The following is an 18729-nucleotide window of genomic DNA, read 5'->3' as shown; positions in this document are numbered from 1 at the left end:
TATTAAAAGCAGCAAGAGTAAAACAGTTAGTTACCTACAAGTGAGTACCCATAAGATTGTCAGCTGATTTCTCAACAGAAACTATGCAGGCCAGACGGGAGTGGCAAGAAATATTCAAAGTGATGAATAGCAAGAACCTACAACCAAGATTACTCTACCCAGCAAAGCTATCATTCAGAATTGAAGGTCAGATTAAGAGCTTCACAGATAAGAAAAAGCTAAAGGAGTTCATCACCGCCAAACCAGTATTATAGGAAATGCTGAAAGGTATTCTGTAAGAAGAGGAAGAAGAAGAAAAAAAGGTAAAGATAAAAATTATGGCCGAAACCAGTTTGGCTCAGTGGATAGAGCATCGGCCTGCGGACTGAAAGGTCCCAGGTTCGATTCTGGTCAAGGGCATGTACCTTGGTTGCGGGCACATCCCCAGTAGAGGGTGTGCAGGAGGCAGCTGGTCGATGTTTCTCTCTCATCGATGTTTCTAGCTCTCTATCCCTCTCCCTTCCTCTCTGTGAAAAATCAATAAAATATATTTTTTAAAAAAAGATAAAAATTATGAACAACAAATACATATCTATCAAGTGAATCTAAAAATCAAGTGAATAAAAAACCTGATGAACAGAATAATCTGGTGAATATAATGGAATCAGGGGCATAGAAAGGGAGTGGACTGACAATTCTGGGGGGGGGGGAGGAGTGTGGGAGATGCAGGAAGAGACTGGACAAAAATCATACACCTATGGATGAGGACAGTGGGGGGGGGGGCGGTAAGGACAAAGGGCGGGGTGGGAACCAGGTGGAGGGGAGCTATGAGGGGAAAAAGAGGAACAATTGTAATAATCTGAACAACAAAGATTTATTTATTTATTTTTTTTTAAAAAGCACACTGATGCTACCCACAGGCACCAGAAAATGTCAGGAGGGTAAATATGACTTTTACTAGTATTGGGCAAAGTGCCCTAGATATCAGAAGGAAGCTCCAACGTTTAGACTGGGTGTTGGAAATAAATCCCTCCCAGCTGGTGGACATAGCCTTTAAAGCTTACCATGCTCAGGAAACAAGGAAATTAAAGTAGACCACCGTTTTTTTTAAGAAACAGTGTGGGAAACTAGGAGAGACAGGACCTGAAAGTAAAAGGGAAAGACCTACTAGGCGCCAATCAATGTGCTTATTGCAAAAAGGAAGGCCACTGGAGAGAAGACTGCCTGGAACTCAAAAAGAAACAGAAACAGGATAGATGCCCTCACCAAGAATATTGGAAATAACAAATCTGATGACAAATGAGGAGGCCCAGGGGCTCCCCTAGATACCTCCAATCTACTACTATTTTCCCCATAGGAGCTCCGGATACAATTGACAATGGGGAACAAGCAAATTGACTTCCTCGTAGATACGGGAGCTACATACTTAGTGCTAAATACAAAGCTAACCAAAAAGAGTTAACCTGCAGTATTGGTTCCTGGAGTGACCAGACAATTACAAGAACAGGCATTCCTTCAACCTCTAGAATGCCAGCTTGGAGTTCAGTTTTCTCTACCTGCCAGACTACCCTATTCTGTTGTTGGGCCGAGATTTACTTTGCAAATTGCTTGCACAAATAACTTTTCCCCCTGAGAACATGCTCTCCAGCTCTAGGGGCTCCTGACTTGCCCAGAAGGACCCAGAAGTTAACTCTTCCCACCCGACATCTATAAGAAAGTTGAGTAAGCCATTTGGGCCAATGGAACCCCAGGTCTGGTGGTTAACATCCAAGCCATAAAAATTAACCTAAAAGAAGGGGCATGGATCCCTCAGAAGAAATCATACCCCCTTCCTTACAAAGGAAGCTTTAGAGGGAATTTAACCAGTATTGCAGAAATTCTTAAAGTCAGGATTAAATTGACCATGCCAGTCTCACCATAACAACCCCAAAAAGCCTCACTCTGATGAATACAAATTTGTACAGGACCTTAGGGCCAAAAATGAATTGTCCAGGACATTCATCCTATGTTGCCCAACCTTTATACTTTGTTGACCATGGTACCCAGGGATAGCAAATGGTTTTCAGTCCTAGACTTGAAAGATGTTTTTTTCAATGCATCCCAATAGATGAACAGACTCAACTATTCTTTGTCTTTGAATGGCAGACCCAGAACTAAAGTGACGCTCCAAGACTGCTGGATTGTGTTGTCACAAGGATTTAAGAATTCCCCAACCATATCTGGGGAAATATTAGCAAAAGATTTAAGGCATAGTAATTGAAATCAGGATTTTTCTACCATATGTAGACAATCCTATACAATAAAAGCCTAATAGGCAAATTGTCCCCTCGACCGGGAGGTATGCTGGGAGTTTGACCGCTTGCTATGATGTGTGCTGACCACCAGGGGGCAGCACGGAATATTGTGGGCGTTGGTAACAGGGCACTGGCAGCAGGCGACAGTGGAGGCACTGCAGACCCCAAGAGGCCCCAATGAGAGTGGGACTGGGGTGGGATGGTGGAGCAGGTGAGTGGGTGGTGCCAGGCCAAGGCGGGTATGAGCCACTGGTCCCCGGGCGGGGGGCCCAATCGCCTTGCTGCCACTGGGCTCCCAGGCACTGAGGGAGCCGGGGGCAGGGGTGCCCCGCCAATACCATTGCAGGGTGACCAGAGGCAGCAGTGCCGCCGCCCAGCTCCCTCAGCACCTGGGAGCCAGGCAGTAGCGGGGCAATCCACAGGGCGACCTGCCCCTGCCCCCACAGGCAGAGACCAGCCGGGGCAGCGGGGGGCGGAGCCACCGCCCGGCTCCCAGGTGCTGAGGGAGAAAGGGCAAATAGTAATATTAAAATATTTCTTCTAATTATTTTCCTGTCAATGTGCACGAATCCATGCACCAGGCCACTAGTTTACTAATAGCTAGCAATACTTATGAAGACTGTTTGGTCATAGTCCTAAATCATTTGACAAAAAGAGGATATAAAGTATTGCCTTACAAGGCCCAGATTTGCAAACTGGAGGTAGTATACATGGGATTCCAACTGAGACAGGGCACTAGGAGCTTGATGGCTGATCAAAAACAAGACATCGCTACAACAAAAATCCCAGAGAACCAGAAACAACTTCAAGGATTCTTAGGAATTATAGGGTTTTGCCGAATTTGGATTCCAAAGTTTGGTCTTTTATTGAAACCACTGTATAATTCTTTGAAAGGACTAGACTCAAAGTCTCTTAAATGGATGAGAAACTGTCAGGTGGCATTTGACACCTTGAGGGAAAAATTCGTTTCAGCCCCCATACTAGGACTGCCCAATTTACAGAAACCTTTCAAATTATACATTTCATGAAAGACAAGGAATTGGACTTTGGTCTAAGAAATATCCCTCAACCCATAGCTTATCTATCAAAGAAATTAGATCACATGACAAGATGGCCACCATGCCTCCAGGCAATAGCAGCGATCTGTGTCATCTTACAGCAAGCATGTCAAACTCACAGCCCGCGGGCTATATGCAGCCCACAAGGAATATTTTTGCAGTCCAGCCAATATAACAGTATGTAAGAAACATTTTAATAAAAATTTTGTAACTTAATTTTTACAATATCCTGTTACACATAATTATTAGTAACAAACTACGTTTGCTAATGACTGATCACTATAATAGTGTTGCATTCATTTCCCTTATGTGCCTATGTGCACCATTTCTCTCCACTAATACTAGCAGCGAATATTTTAGCAGCTAATTGCCATGTCATTAGTCTTAGACTGACTTGCTTGGTGTGCGCAAAAGGAAATCTTCACTTTCGGAGAAAAAGAAAAATAGGTTTATTTGTGTTACACTTATTAATTTGTGCAGTTATTCAGTGTCTGGTAAGTTAATGTTCAAGAAAAAAATACTACTTTTTATTAAAATGTTCTATTATTTTATGTTAACGATTACTCCTTTATTTTATCCCTTTGTATTCAGCATGTCTCTAAATAAACATACGTTTCTATGAAAATTTAAGGTTGTTTTTTGTTTTTTGCGGCCCACATAATCTTAAACCTTGTTTATTTGGCTCGTGTTAGCCTTTGAGTTTGACATGCTTGTCTTACAGGAAGCAGAGAAATTCATTCACTCTGGGGCAACCTAGTGCTGTATTTTTTACAACATCAAGTCCTAATCCTATTAGAACAGAAAAAAAAGGCTATTGGCTAATGGCAGGGTACATGGGAAAATATCAGGACATTTTATTAGACAACCTAAATGTTACCTTACAAACTACCACTACCTTAAACCTGGCTACCCGCACCTTCATGGAGAATAGTCAATGATGAGGCAGGTACACATTAGTCACCATAGACAAGGTAATGGAAGCCCAGGCCCTTGCCATAGGAACCTCAGCAAAAAAGGCTGAAATGACAGCCCTCACCAGAGCCTTAGAATTATCCCAGGGAAAGAATGTTAACATCTACACTGACTCTAAATATGTCTTCATGGTAGTCCATGCCCATATCTGGGTCAATATGGAAAGAAAGAGGGCTCTTAACCATCAGGAATGAGGATATCAAACATGCAAAAGAGATTTGAACATTGCTAGAGGCAGTGAAAAATCTACAGAACCAGATTGCCATAATGCACTGCCTAGGACATCAGAAGGATGGTTTCAAAACAAAGCAGGGGAACCAAACTGCTGATAAAGCATCAAGACAAGCCACCCGAGGGCCACCACTTCTTGGGGCTTTAATTCCCCACCTGGACTTGTCAGAATTTAAACCCCATTATACAGAATGAGATGAGAAATAGGCCCGTGAATGGGGATTCTCTAACACTGACCCTAATTCTATATGGAAGGTCAATACTTGTGATATGATCTTACTCTCTAAAGCTCGGTATATGCCATCCTTAAACACCTACATGAAAGGACTCATATGGAAGGGATGCTTTAATGGACCTCATTAGACCACATTTGAAGGGCCCTCATTTACAAAGGACCATTCAGATGATCATCCAAGTCTGTCAGATATGCATCAAAAACAATCCTTAGACAGAATGTGCCATAACAGGAAAGGAAGTACAATATAAAGTCAATTTGAGGACTGGCAAGTTGACTTTATACAGATGCCTAAAACTACAGGAAACTTTAAATTTTATTAATTTAAACTTTATTAATTTTTGTAGAAACTGTTTCTGGATGGGTAGAGGCCTACCCCACTAGAACTGAGAAGACAACTGAGAATTATCCCAGGGAAAGAATTATCCCAGAAAAACTTCTACTCAAAGAAATAATCCCTAAGTTTGTACTTCCTTACAGCATTCAAAGTGACAATGGACCATCATTCACTTCAAAAATCTCCCAGAAGATAGGAGACTACATGCATCTTGGAAACCCCACTCTACAGGGAAGACTGAGAAAATGAATCACACAATAAAGAAGAGCCTGGTGAAAATATCCCAGGAAACACTCCCTATTGCCTTGCTCCAGATTAGGGTTGTGTCCTGAAGGGACTTAAATCAAGCCTTTTTGAAATAGTTTATGGAAGACCCTTCCAAGTTTGTTTTAGGAACACCCCCTTTAGATTTAGAATATGAATTAAAAAAAAAATCAAACATGTAACATTTAGGGCAAACACGAACAACTTTGCTCATTGACAAGCCCTTACACCACTTCCAGCTGGGAAACGGGGTCTTACTAAAGACCTAAAAGACTCAAGGTCCAGAACAGCAGTTAGCCAAGCAATGGATTGGTCCCTGTGACGTCCTCTTACCACGCACTCTTCCCTAAAGCTCACAGGAATCAAGCCTTAGATCCATCACAGATGGATAAAGCAGGCACCACCAGAGGAGCAGGCAGATCTTGCTGCCGCCATTGATACTACAAGGGAAAGCTGGTCCTAGACTCCTGAAAGATATTTTAAAACTCCTCTTTCAGAAATGGACAGCGCTTCCCAAAGCTGTGACTATATTAGTTTTTATTATTTATTGACAACTGCTATATACTTTATGCCCATGCTTGGACTGATAACGCCTTTGTCTGCATTTCCCAGACAATAAGTGGCTTCCTCAGCAAAAATATCCTGCTGTTGTGTTTACCACCCAAAGCCCAGTTCAGGATTATATCACAGGGATCCTTTAGTCTCTCCAATTTCTGTTTTCACTACAATTCCCAGGAATCACTTTGGAGGCCCATCAGCAACATTGCCTCTTGAAATATGAAGCAGTCTACCAGTTTCACTTGCTCAGCAGTGCCATCCTCTAGACACTCAGAATGCCACCCTCTGAAGACAGCAATCCTTTGTCCTCCCATAAAGGCTTCCCTACATTCCTGAGCCCCTTCTTCCTTTAGCGAGAATCTGTGGACTGGGGGATTGGTAAGATTACACCCCTTGACAGCAGGAAGAAACTACAGAAAATGAGACATCCATCCATTTACCCTTGTAAGGTTATAAGGATCTAGGGTTTAAATGGGGGGAAATTGTTACCATAGGCAGCCATCAGTCAGAGTGCCAGGCAGTCTCTCCCACTGGCCAAGATGGTGCTGAGGGAGTTTCTTACAAGTGCACCAAACGCTAGAAAGATGAATGGGTAGGGCCCAAGTGCACCGAAAGCTAGCAAGATAACTGGATAGGAAATAAGCTCACCCCTCCCTAACCCTCTAAGAACTGCAGACTTGAGCACAAAGGGAAGATGGTCTTTTATTTATTTATTTTTTAATCCTCACCAGAGGATATGTTTTTATTGATTTTAGAAAGAGAGGAAGGTAGAAAGAGAAAAAGAGAAACATTGATTGTTTGTTCTCATATGTGCCTTGAATGGGGATCAAACCTGCAACCTTCTGGTGTATAGGATGATGCTCCAATAGAGCCACCTGGCTAGGTCAGGGGAGATGGTCTTCGGCACAGGAGTCCACTGTTCTCCCAGGTCATGGCACCTGAATAAACCTCATTCCTTTCACACAAGCACCTGTTTTATGAGTATGGCTTTCATTATGGCAGGTAGGCAGGCAGGCAGGCAGTCGAACCTGCATTTTCAGTTACACCATAAAAAAGGAAAGAACACTATGCCAGGAGAAAGAAGAGAAGGGAAGACCAAATTCAGACAGCAAGATCACTGTGGGCTCTCCCATGTCATAATTGTGAATCTTGTGCAGGTTAACTTCTCTAATCTTTCATTTCCCCACAGATAAAATGGAACCTATACCTCTGTGGGGCTGTGTGAGGATTATGGGAGCTATTGTGTAAAATGCCTAACACAGCCTCTGGTCTAGGTTATCATTACATACTTTCCCCCCCAAGTTTCAAAATATCTGAGGTGTAGCAATATTATAAAAAACAAAAATCACATGATCATCTCAATAAATGCAAAAAAAGCATTTGACAAAATTTAACGCCCTTTCACAATGGAAACACTCAACAAACTAGAAACAGAAGGAAACTATTCCAACATAATAAAAGCCATATATGAAAAACCCACAGCCAACATCATACTCAACGGTAAGAGACTGAAAGCTTTTCCTCTAAGATCAGGAACAAGGCAGCCACAGCACATAGATGTCACTCTCACCACTTCTACACAACACAGTCTTAGCCAGCGTATTAGGCAAGAAAAAGAGAAAAATAGGTAACCAAATTGGAACGGAAGGAATAAAATTACCTCTGTTCACCGATGATTTACTCTCTTATATGTAGAAAACCCTAAAAGTACACAAACTATTAGAACTAATAAACAAATTAGCTAAGTTGTAGGACACAAAATCAATACACACAAAAATCAGTTCCATTTCTGTACAGAAATGAACAAAGAACAATGTGAAATTAAAACAATTCTACTTACAATAGCATCAAAAGTAATAAAATACTTAGAGATTATTATAACCAAGGAGATAAAAGATTTGTACAATGCAAACTACAAAACACTACTAAAAGAAATTATAGAAGACATAAATGGAAAAACATCCCACGTTCATGGAGAGACTTCCTATTATTTGTTTTTTGCTAGTCCTCACCCAAGAATATTTTTTCCACTGATTTTGAGAGAGAGTGGAAGGAAGGGAGAAAGAGAGAGGAAAAAAACATCAATGTGAGCGAGGCACATCAATTGGTTGCCTCCTGATAGTGCCCTGACTGGGGCCGGGAATCACCCTACAATCCAGGTCCATTCCCTTGACTGGTAATTGAACCCACAACCCTTCAGTGCGTGGGCTATAACCACTGAGACAGAATGACCAGGATTAAAGACTTCATATTGTTAACATATCAATTCTACCCAAAGTGACCTAGATTCAATGTACTTCCTATGAAAATCCCCATGACATTTTCTGTAGAGACAGAAAAATCTGTCTTAAACTTCATATGGAATCTCAAGGACCCCAAATAACCAAAACAATCTTGGGGGGGGGGGGGAGTTAAAAAAAATTCACACTTTCTGATTTCAAAACTTACTATGAAGCTGCAGTAATTAAAACACTATGTACTAGCATAAAGACAGGCATGCAGACCAATGGAATAGACTAGAAAGCCCAGGAATAACTCCTTATATATATATATATGGTCAAATGATTTTCAACAAGGATCACAAGGCCACTTAAAGAAGGACAGTATTCTCAACAAATAGTGCTGGACAACTGGATATCCACATCTACAAGAATGAAATTCAAGACTGTGACTAAGGGAACCATTGCGGAAGGATGGTGTGCGAAAAATGTGAAAAGAAACTTGGTACTGTTATCACTCCAGATACATGGAAAGATGGTGCAAAGAATACCACAGAAAGTGGTGGGAGTAAACTGAATGAAAATAAAGCTTTGACCTCAAAAAAAGCAAGATTCGATCCATATGGAAAGAGTAAGTTCTCCACTTGCAGAATTTGCAGAAGTTCTGTGTACCAACCGGGTTCTAATTCTGCCAGGGCTGTGAGTACAAAAAGGGCATCTGTGCAATGTGTGGGAAAAAGGTGTTGGATACCAAAAACTACAAGCAAACAAACATCTGTCTATATGTATTGATGAAGATTCTGTCTTTCTGTATGATTTTGCTTTCTGCTTTAAATTTTCAAGGCATATCATAGACTAGAGGCCCGATGCATAAAATTCATGCAAGAGTAGGCCTTCCTTCCCCCACTGCCGGCACTGGCTTCTCTCGGGCACCGGGGACCCAGGCTTCCCTCCCAGCCCTGGCTTTGTCATCTGGAAGGATGTCTGATCTAATTAGCATATTACGCTTTTATTATTATAGATATTTAAGTTACAAAATAACATCTTTTAAGACTATTAAGTTTAAACCAGGGAAGTTGACTCATTCTTTTGCTCTCTAGAAGTTCTGAATAGCAACAATGGAACTAATCTGCCTTACAAGCATCTTACTGAACTAGAATAAGAGGCAAATTTAACAACAACAAAATATTGTCCCAGTTCTGTAGCACTTTTTATTTAACAATATTCATATAATTCTTATCCTCTCCCTCTACTTTATACTTATATATATTGCAAAAGTGAAAAGGGGATTATTGATATTTCCTCAGCACAAATCATTAGTATTTGTAATTTTCCCCTCATTCCCTTGTTGGTTGCCTAGTTCTTAGAATCAGCAGTCCCTTAATTAATTGCAGCTTCACAGGGTATTTAATTATCTGAGACCACAATTGCTGAATGGTTCCTTAGAAATTAGCCAAGATCCAAATCAAACACAAATTCTATTTATGATTTAAAAAAATTTGTTCTTGAAGCCATAGTGCTAGTACCTTTCATATAAGAATAAGAACACAAGGGATACTCCATATACCCAAATGAATAAATACACTGGATTTCAGAAAATACATGTTACACACATGACCTTGAATTTACACTATTATGAAAGCCAGAAGAACAGAGTTCATTATGATGATGTATAATAGAAATGAATCACTACTCTTTGGGAAAGTTTTTGAAGCAAAAATGAAACTTCTTTAACCTTGCTCCCCCCAAAAGAAATAAATAAAACAAAGCAAACATTTTGATTTTGTGTGTGTGTGTGTGTGTGTGTGTGTGTGTGTGTGTGTGTGTGGTGGTGTATATATTCAAAGAAAGATGATTTTTATTGCTACTTTCAGAGGTTTAGGATTTCTGCTTTGGAAATCTGCAGCCTGCTAGGGGAGACCAAAAAAGTATTCCCTATTGCAAAGTATAGTATGTGTAAATACTTATCGCTATAAAATGTGTAGAATAGATAACATGATATACATAGTATAGATATTGCATTTTTATTTTAAAATTATTATGGAAAATAAAGTTTTAACTTTAAGTTTTTAAAATAGTGTTTCTGGGATATGTTGTTATTAATATCTAGAAAAATCACAAGGATAATGTAAAATATAATAAATAACAATAGCTGTGGGGGGAAAAAAGAATGAAATTCAACCCTTACCTAACACCATATCCAAAAATTAACTCAAAATGGACCAAACATCTAACCATAGGAGCTAAAACTGTAAAGCTCTTCAAAGAAAACATAGGTCAAAGGCTTCATGACACTGAATTTGGTAATGATTTCCTGGATATGACATAGGCAAGGCACAGGCAAGAAAAATAAATGGGCAAAATGAATTTAATGAAAATTTATAAACTTTTATGCATCAAAGGACATGATTAACAGAGTGAAAAGGCAACCTGCAAAATGGGGAAAAAATATTTACAAATTATATACCTGCTAAGGAATTAATATCTAGAATATGGAGAGAACTCCTACACTTCACTAACTAAAAAAACAACAACAATTCAAAAACAGGCAAAGAACTTTAACAGATATTTCTCCAAAAAATGTGGCCGATAAGAACATTAATAAAAAGATGCTAATTATTAAAGAAATGTAAATCAAAACCACAATGACATACTATCTCACACATTATAATGGACTAGATGCCCGGTGCACGAAATTCGTGCATGGGGGCGGGGTGTGTGTATCCCTCAGCCCAGCCTACACCCTCTCCAATCTGGGACCCCTCGAGGGATGTCCGACTGCCCTCTCACAATCCAGGACTGCTGGTTCCCAATTGCTCGCCTGCCTGCCTTCCTGATTTCCCCTAACCGCTTCTGCCTGCCAGCCTGATCACCCCATAACCACTCCAATGCCAGCCTGATTGATGTCTAACTGCTCCCCTGCCAGCCTGTTTGCCCCCATCTTCCCTCCTCTGCCGGCCTGGTCACCCCTACCCTCCCTTGCAGGCCTGGTGCCTCCCAACTGCTCTCCCTTGCAGGCCTGGTCCCTCCCAACTGCCCTCCCCTGCTGGCCATCTTGTGGTGGCCATCTTGTGTCCACATGGGGGCAGGATCTTTGACCTGGCAGGATCTTTTAGCTCCTATGGGGGCATCCATAGTGTGTGTTGGAGTGATGGTCAATCTGCATATTACTCTTTTATTAGATAGGATAGAGGCCTGGTGCATGGGTGGGGGCCAGCTGGTTTGCCCTGAAGGGTGTCCCGGATCAGGGTGGGGGGTTCCCTTGGGGCATGGGGCGGCCTGAGCAAGGGGCCTGTGGTAGTTTGCAGGCCAGCCACGCCCCCTGGCAACCCAAGCGGAGGCCCTGGTATCTGGAATTTATTTACCTTCTACAATTGAAACTTTGTAGCCTGGAGCAGAGCCAAGCCTCCTGCTCTCTCCGTGGCCGGCAGCCATTTCTGTTGGGGTTTGTGTATATCTTATATAATTGAAACTTTGTAGCTTTAAGCAGAGGCCCGGGCCGGCCAGGGTGTGCAGAAAGCAGGGGGCAACCCTAGCCTCCTGCTCTTTCCAGCTCCATAGCTGCCACCATTTCTGTTTGGATTTGTTTACCTTCTATAATTGAAACTTTGTAGCCTTGAGTGGAGGCTTAGGCCTGCAACTGCATGGGGAAAGCTTGGCTTCCTTTGTTACCAGGGAAACCCAAGCCTCCCTCCTGCTTTCTGTGGCTATAGCCATCTTGGATGGGTTTATTTGCATACTCGCTCTGATTTGGCTGGTGGGTGTGGCTGGTGGGCATGGCTTGTGCAGGTAGCGGAGTGATGGTTAATTTGCATATTACTCTTTTATTAGGTAGGATAGTATCAAAAAAGAGAACACAATTGTTGACAAGAATGTGGAGAAATTAGGCCCCTTGTGCACTGTTAGTAACAATGGAAAATATTACAGCTGCTGTGAAAAACAGCATGGTAGTTCCTCAAAAATTAAAATAGATTTATCAGACCACCTAGCAAATAAACTTCTCAGTATATGCCCAAAAGAATTGAAAGCAGGGTCTCAAGGAAATAACCTGTTTACTCATGATCATACCAGCATTATTCACAGTATCTAAAACATGGAAGCAACCCAAGTATCCAGGATAGTTGGTGGATATGCAAATGTGGTCCATCCACACTGTGGAATATTATTCAGCCTTAAAAAGGAATGAAGCATTGCTACACACTATACCATAGATGAGCCTCCATACCCACCAGTATGGCTATAACAAGACAAAAAACAGAAAAATTACAAGCACTGAGAAGGACGTAGAAATAGGAACCCTCAGATACTGCTGGTGGGAACATGAAATGGTGTAGCAAATTACCATTTGACCTGGCTATTCCACTCCTAGGTATCCACCCAAAAGAACTGAAAACTGGAATTCAAACACATACATGCACAGATATGGTCATAGCAGCACCTTTCATAACAGCAAGTAGATGGTACAGCTGATCTTCATAATTCTTGGATCCCACTAAATTTTATTGATAACCTAAACCAGCACTCATGGTTTCCACACTCATTCACAGACATACACATTGTGGTGAAGACTTTGAGTGGCCCAATAAACTCATTCCCTACTCAGCCTTCTTATTTCAGCTCTCAGACTGTAAACAAGTGTCCTAGTATATTTCATGCCAGTGTTTTTTGCACTGTGGTGCTTTTGCTAGCTGAAACAGCCCCAAGCATAGTATTAAAGTGCTGTCTACAGTTCCTAAGCATAGGAAGGTCTGACATGCCTTACAAAGAAAATACATTTTTTACATAAGCTTGGTTCAAGCATGAATTATAGTGCTGTTGGCTGAGTTCGATGTTAATGAATCAACAATGTATATTATATTAAGCAAGGTGCCTTTAAACAAAAACACACACAACACAGGTTATGTACTGATCAATTGATGAAAACATTGTGACTAGAGGCTTGCAGGAAACTAACCCCATATTCCCCCTTGTAACAATAGTCCAGTTTTCACTAATCCCATGTACTTGGTGACTTTACAGAATGTAACTATTCTGAGTAATTAGAATCAACTGTGTATCTATGCAACAGAATGTTATTCAGCCATAAAAAGGAATGAAGCCCTGATACATACTATAACATGGCTGAACCTCAGAAACATTACACTAAGTGAAAGAAGTCAGACACAACAGGACACATATTGTATGATTACTTTTACATGAAATGTTTAGAATAGGTAAATCCATAGAACAGAAAGCAGATCACAGGTTACCAGAGGTGGGGGTGGGGAGAATAGGGAGATGAAATTTTTGAAACCAGAGGCAGTGGTTGCACAACATCATGAGGCACTAAATGCCAATGAACTGTAGACTTTAAAATGGTGAAGGGTATGTTATGTGAATTTCACCTCAATAATTTTTTTTTTTTTTTTGTAATTGTGGTCTCCGAGAAAAGTATTTGGTCTCTGTCTCCATTTCCTGCGACAGATCTCCTAAAACCCTTGAAATTTCCTGAGTGATAGAGATGACTGGAGCATCATTTGTTGTAATGAGGTGACTTTTGGTGGGCCCCTAGACAGCCTTAGGATTGGGCTGGCCTTAATTAGAAGCTCAGAACTTTCAGCCCCACCTTCAACCTCTGAGGAGAGGAGAAGGGCTGGGAGTTGAGTTAATCACCAATGGCCAATGATCTAATCAATCATGTCTGCATAATGAAGCCTCCATAAAAACCCCTAAACAACAGGGTTCGGAGAATTTCCAGGTAGGTGAACATGTGCAGATGCTGGGAGGATGGTGCACCTGGAAGCTCTGTACCCCATACCTTGCTCCATTCATCTCTTCCATCTGGCTGTTCCTGAATTGTATCCCCTATAATAAATGATAACAGTAAGTAAAATGTTTATCAGAGTTTTGTGAGCTGTTCTAGCAAATTATAAACCTTTAGGAGGGGTTCATGGGAACCCTTAATTTATAGAAGTGGAGGCAGTCCTGTGGGGCTGAGCCCTTACCCTGTAGGGTCTGCGGTAACTCTAGGCAGATGGTATGAGAAGTAAATGAACTGCTGGACACCACCCCAGTGCCTAGAGCAGTGGTCGGCAAACTCATTAGTCAACAGAGCCAAGTATCAACAGTAAACGATTGAAATTTCTTTTGAGAGCCAAATTTTTTAAACTTAAACTTCTTCTAATGTCACTTCTTCAAAATAGACTCGCCCAGGCTTGGTATTTTGTGGAAGAGCCACACTCAAGGGGCCAAAGAGCCGCATGTGGCTCGCAAGCCGCAGTTTGCCAACCACGGGCCTAGAGAATCAAAGAATTGGAAAAGAGGTGCTGGAAAAAGCATCGTGCATTTGGTTTCAGAAGGAAAACAAAACCTTTCACTTGGTGTCAGAAGTAGCAGAGTAAAAACAGCTCAATGATGCTCAAATGTTACTTTTGTAATCAAAGCCCCACTCTCATTTTTTTTCCCTTGGGGGAAAGGAGTGGTTATATATAAAAGAGCGTCCTGCCAACAGGTCAAATGTTAGTTGTCCTTAAGTAAGTTCTAGTGCCAAACATCATGTAAAACAGAATCCCTTCATCTCTCTGTCGATGCCACCTTCAGGATCTAATGTGGTTAAACACATCTCACGCTTACATGAGAAAACAGCCTGAGTCTGAGAAAGTGCCTTTTCTGTCCTGGGTATAGATCTACCCTGTTCACCAGAGAAGCCACTCATCTTTCTTCATCTCTGGGACCTCTACCTCCACTGGGTCTGGAAGCCTCCAAGGCTGCTCTGTCCACTCAGATTACCTGGAAAGAAGCAACACCACTTCAGCAGCAACAACAGCACAAAACTAATGAAATGCATATGTGCTGGGTACTGGGCCCAGGACCTTACTGTCCATCTCTCTGTGAATCTTCTTAACAGCCCTGAGAAGCCGACACAATTAGGAAGTCCATCTCATGGAGGGACTGAGGCCCAGAGAAGTAACCTGTGCACAGAGCCACTTCCACTTCAAAAATCCACTTACCTTACATACAGCAGAGGACTAAGTCATGGCTGAAAAACCAAATGCAACCCTTGCCTACATCAGGGTAGAAAAACCTCCAGTGGATCCATTCATGATGACCCTGTTTCCAACACACATCCAAACCTGTACAAGCTACTTTTGCAATGAACCACCATTCACTTTTCCACAACTCTCTGATCTTTACAAAACTTCCAAAGCAGGAACCCACAATTAGACATTTGCAAAACACAATACATAAAATCATACTGTCCCTGTCACCAGATGTCAGCAAAAACCAGAATCCATGATCAACTGTTGCTCTAGGTCAAGCATGTCTCAGGTGTGCATATAGGACTACATACTCTGCTGGTTCAAATCCCAACTCCACAACTTACTGTGTGGCCTTGAGTCTGTGACTGAGTATCCAGGAGCTTCTTCTTCCATAGACTGGGGACATCACCTTGCTCCAGGGCTTGTCTGGAGACAAGTACCCACTTAGCACAGTAAGCTAAAAACCCACTTAGTGGCCGAAACCGGTTTGGCTCAGTGGATAGAGCATCGGCCTGCGAACTGAAAGGTCCCAGGTTCGATTCCGGTCAAGGGCATGTACCTTGGTTGCGGGCACATCCCCATTAGGGAGTGTGCAGTAGGCAGCTGATCGATGTTTCTCTCTCATCGATATTTCTAACTCTCTATCCCTCTCCCTTCCTCTCTGTAAAAAATCAATGAAATATATATTAAAAAAAACAAAAAAAAAAAACACTTAGTAACTTCACTGTATCCCAGGCCCCGTGTGTGTGCAGGGTCCACCTTACAGCTCTGAGGACAAAACCACCATCAGGAATAGAGGACTCCAGCGAGCAGCCTGCAGAGCACAGCGTCCAACATTCATCCTGAGAGAAGATGCTGCAATTCTGAGAAAAGGCCCACAGTGGCGGTCTGGCTACAAAGCCTCTATAGGAACTGGTCAGACAAGTAGACCTAAGAACGTGACCTTTTTTTGTTACAGAAAAACCAGCCATCCACCACCAAAAGGGTTCAAATGAAAAACACATGCTGAAATCTGAAAAACCTACACCTAAAATGGGAAAATTTTGCTGTATTAAATTACAACTAAAAAAACTGGACCAGAACAAAAATCCTTAACTCAAAACCAGTTGCTGCCATGACTGCTAGATGCTCAGAGTGGTAAGATGTACACATGCTTCCTCTAAAGAGCAGCACCTCAGGGCCTCACAAAGGAACAACGCAATTAAAGAGAAGCACAGTGCCCTTCACTGCCTGCAGAAGAGAGACACACACACCTTCTCTCTCTCTCTCTCTCTCTCTCTCTCTCTCTCTCTCTCTCTCTCTCTCACACACACACACACACACACACACACACACACACACACAGCACCCCTAAGTAAGCAAGCCCAAGGAATCTGAAAGATCAGGACACCCTTGTAGAGGTCCTCTGCCCCTCAATGCCCCAATATATGTGAGGACGCTGTACCTAGCAGGGACAGGTCCTATGGTCAGAGACCCACCTGTTCCCTTCCCTACCGGGACAGGAACATAGGGGTGGAATACCTCAGGGACTCAGTACAGGGATGGCCCTGAAGTCTGGATGCAAAACCCAGGAGAGGACTCCTCAGGTAAGGTTTGAGAGGAGTTGCCCCAAACAGTCACCACTTCCCTAGGTGCCCCTTTTGAGGGAGAACCTGGTTGCCTCCCCACCATCCACGTGAGAGGTCTGGGGTACTAACAGAGGCTGCAGAAGCCACCACAGGGGAATGTCCCAGCTGAGGCAGAAACATGAACTGCCCCACCTCTCTCGGTTCTCTCTGGAGAATCTGAAGATCAGCAAGGATCCCCTGGGCCAGGAGAAGGGGCGCTAAGACCTACTGGCCACCTCTGTGTACTGCCCAGCTTCAGCATGGCACCCACTCCCTGGGGACAGCTGGAACCTCCTGGCAGACCCCTGATTTCCTGCTGTCCCTGGGCCTCACAAAGGAACAGGGACAGCAGGAAATCAAGTGGACACTATCAGGGCCCTAGTGAATACTGCCAGAGTCCAGGTGACTGCAAGCATTCCTCCAGGAGGGAGAGAAAGGTCTACGTGTCGGGGACCAGACACGTCTCAAGGCACACAAAAGCTCGCTGATCTGTGGGACCCAAAATTGCTTCTAAGCCTCAAAGAAATTGAATTGAAACCCAGAGATGAGCTTAGCCAGCTTCAAGGACTCCATCACCACTGCCCACCCCTAGAATGCCAATGTACAGGACTGTTGGTGTTTTCTGCAGATGGACTGCCTCCTGCACCACCCAGGGGGTACTTTCATCATCCCTTTCCACAGGCTCCCCACAGGGAGCTGGAGAAGCTGGTGACACCTGTCCCGGGACTGAGTCCCCTGCATCAGTTCTCCTGCCTCCACACGCCCTTGCCTGGCCTCCCTAATCAGGTCCTTGGAAGACTATCCCCAAAGGGTGCCGCATCTCCTCTGCACCTCCTCCAGACGCCCTGCTGAAAAGTTAGGGCACAGCCTTTGCCTGGCAGACAGGTTGGGCTCTGCTCTCAAGGGTGGCCGGTCACCAGGACTCTCAGGCCTTGCTTCCATGAAAGCCTTGGTGGCCCAGGCTTCTGAGAAGTGGGCCCCAGAGGGTCGCAGAGTTGACTCCCACTTTGCTGCACTTGCTGAAATGTCCCTCAGCTCCCAGTGGGGCACACACCCGAGTGCCATCCCCAGAGATCCTTGACACCAGATGGTTTGCAGAACAGCCAGGTATGAAAAAGGAACTCATTAAGGGAGTGGTGGCATCCACAGGCCTCACAGGGAGATCTCCTTCCTGAAAGACAGAGGAGCTGCCTGCAGCCAGTCTAGCTGTGCTTGTGAAAAAGCACCCAACCACGGCCAAGCCACCTCCAAGCCAGGAAAGGTGTCTGTGAGAAGGAACAGAGGAGGTTGCAGGAAAGCTCTTTAATTGTAATTATTAGGCTTTAAAAAAACTTAAAACTATAGTCTGAATCTGTCCCCCCAAATTCACATATTGAAGTCCTAACTCCCCAAGGTGATTGTGTTGGGAGTTGGGGGCCACTGGGAGGTGATTTTGTCCTGAGGGTGGAGCCCCATGAGTGGGTTTAGTGCCCTTATAAAAGAGACCCCAAAGGGCTCTCACCCCTTCCTCCATGTAAGGACACAGAAAGAAGTCTGTGACTGGGAAGAGGGGCCGGCACTTGATCTTGGACTTCCAGCTTCTAGAACTGTGAGCAATAAACTTCTGTTGTTTATAAGCCACCCAGTCTGTGGTATTTTGTTATAGCATCCCAAATGAACTAATAGTTATCAATATATGTTCACTGTAAATGTTTATAAAATATACATGGAGGAAAATAAAAGTAAAACACCTTATAATCTTACCACCCACATTACCTGTTAACATTTTTAATGTATACAGTAATTTTTTCCTATATTGTGTATATTGGCAGGAAAAGTCCTTGCTTTTTCATTCAATAATATTAAAAACTTCCCTCCCCCACCCAGATCATCAAAGAGCCTATTCAGGAGATGTATCATAACTTTAACGAATCGCCTACCGTCAGACATTTAGATAATTTCCAGTTCTTTGCCACT

The 18729-nt window shown here is 42.9% G+C and overlaps 1 protein-coding gene and 1 pseudogene across 3 annotated transcripts in view; one reads left to right on the top strand and one right to left on the bottom strand.

The window, feature by feature from the left end:
* Window positions 1-18729, bottom strand: part of MLLT1 (MLLT1 super elongation complex subunit) — an 84537-nt gene that overhangs the window by 46624 nt on the left and 19184 nt on the right. The window lies entirely within an intron of this gene.
* LOC114234815 (cysteine-rich PDZ-binding protein-like) lies at window positions 8600-17155 on the top strand (annotated as a pseudogene).

This window comes from Eptesicus fuscus, chromosome 6, assembly GCF_027574615.1.
Source record: "Eptesicus fuscus isolate TK198812 chromosome 6, DD_ASM_mEF_20220401, whole genome shotgun sequence".
Lineage (NCBI taxonomy): Eukaryota > Metazoa > Chordata > Mammalia > Chiroptera > Vespertilionidae > Eptesicus > Eptesicus fuscus.
The sequence above is the reverse complement of the archived record's forward strand: the minus strand, read 5'-3'. Positions and strand labels throughout refer to the sequence as shown.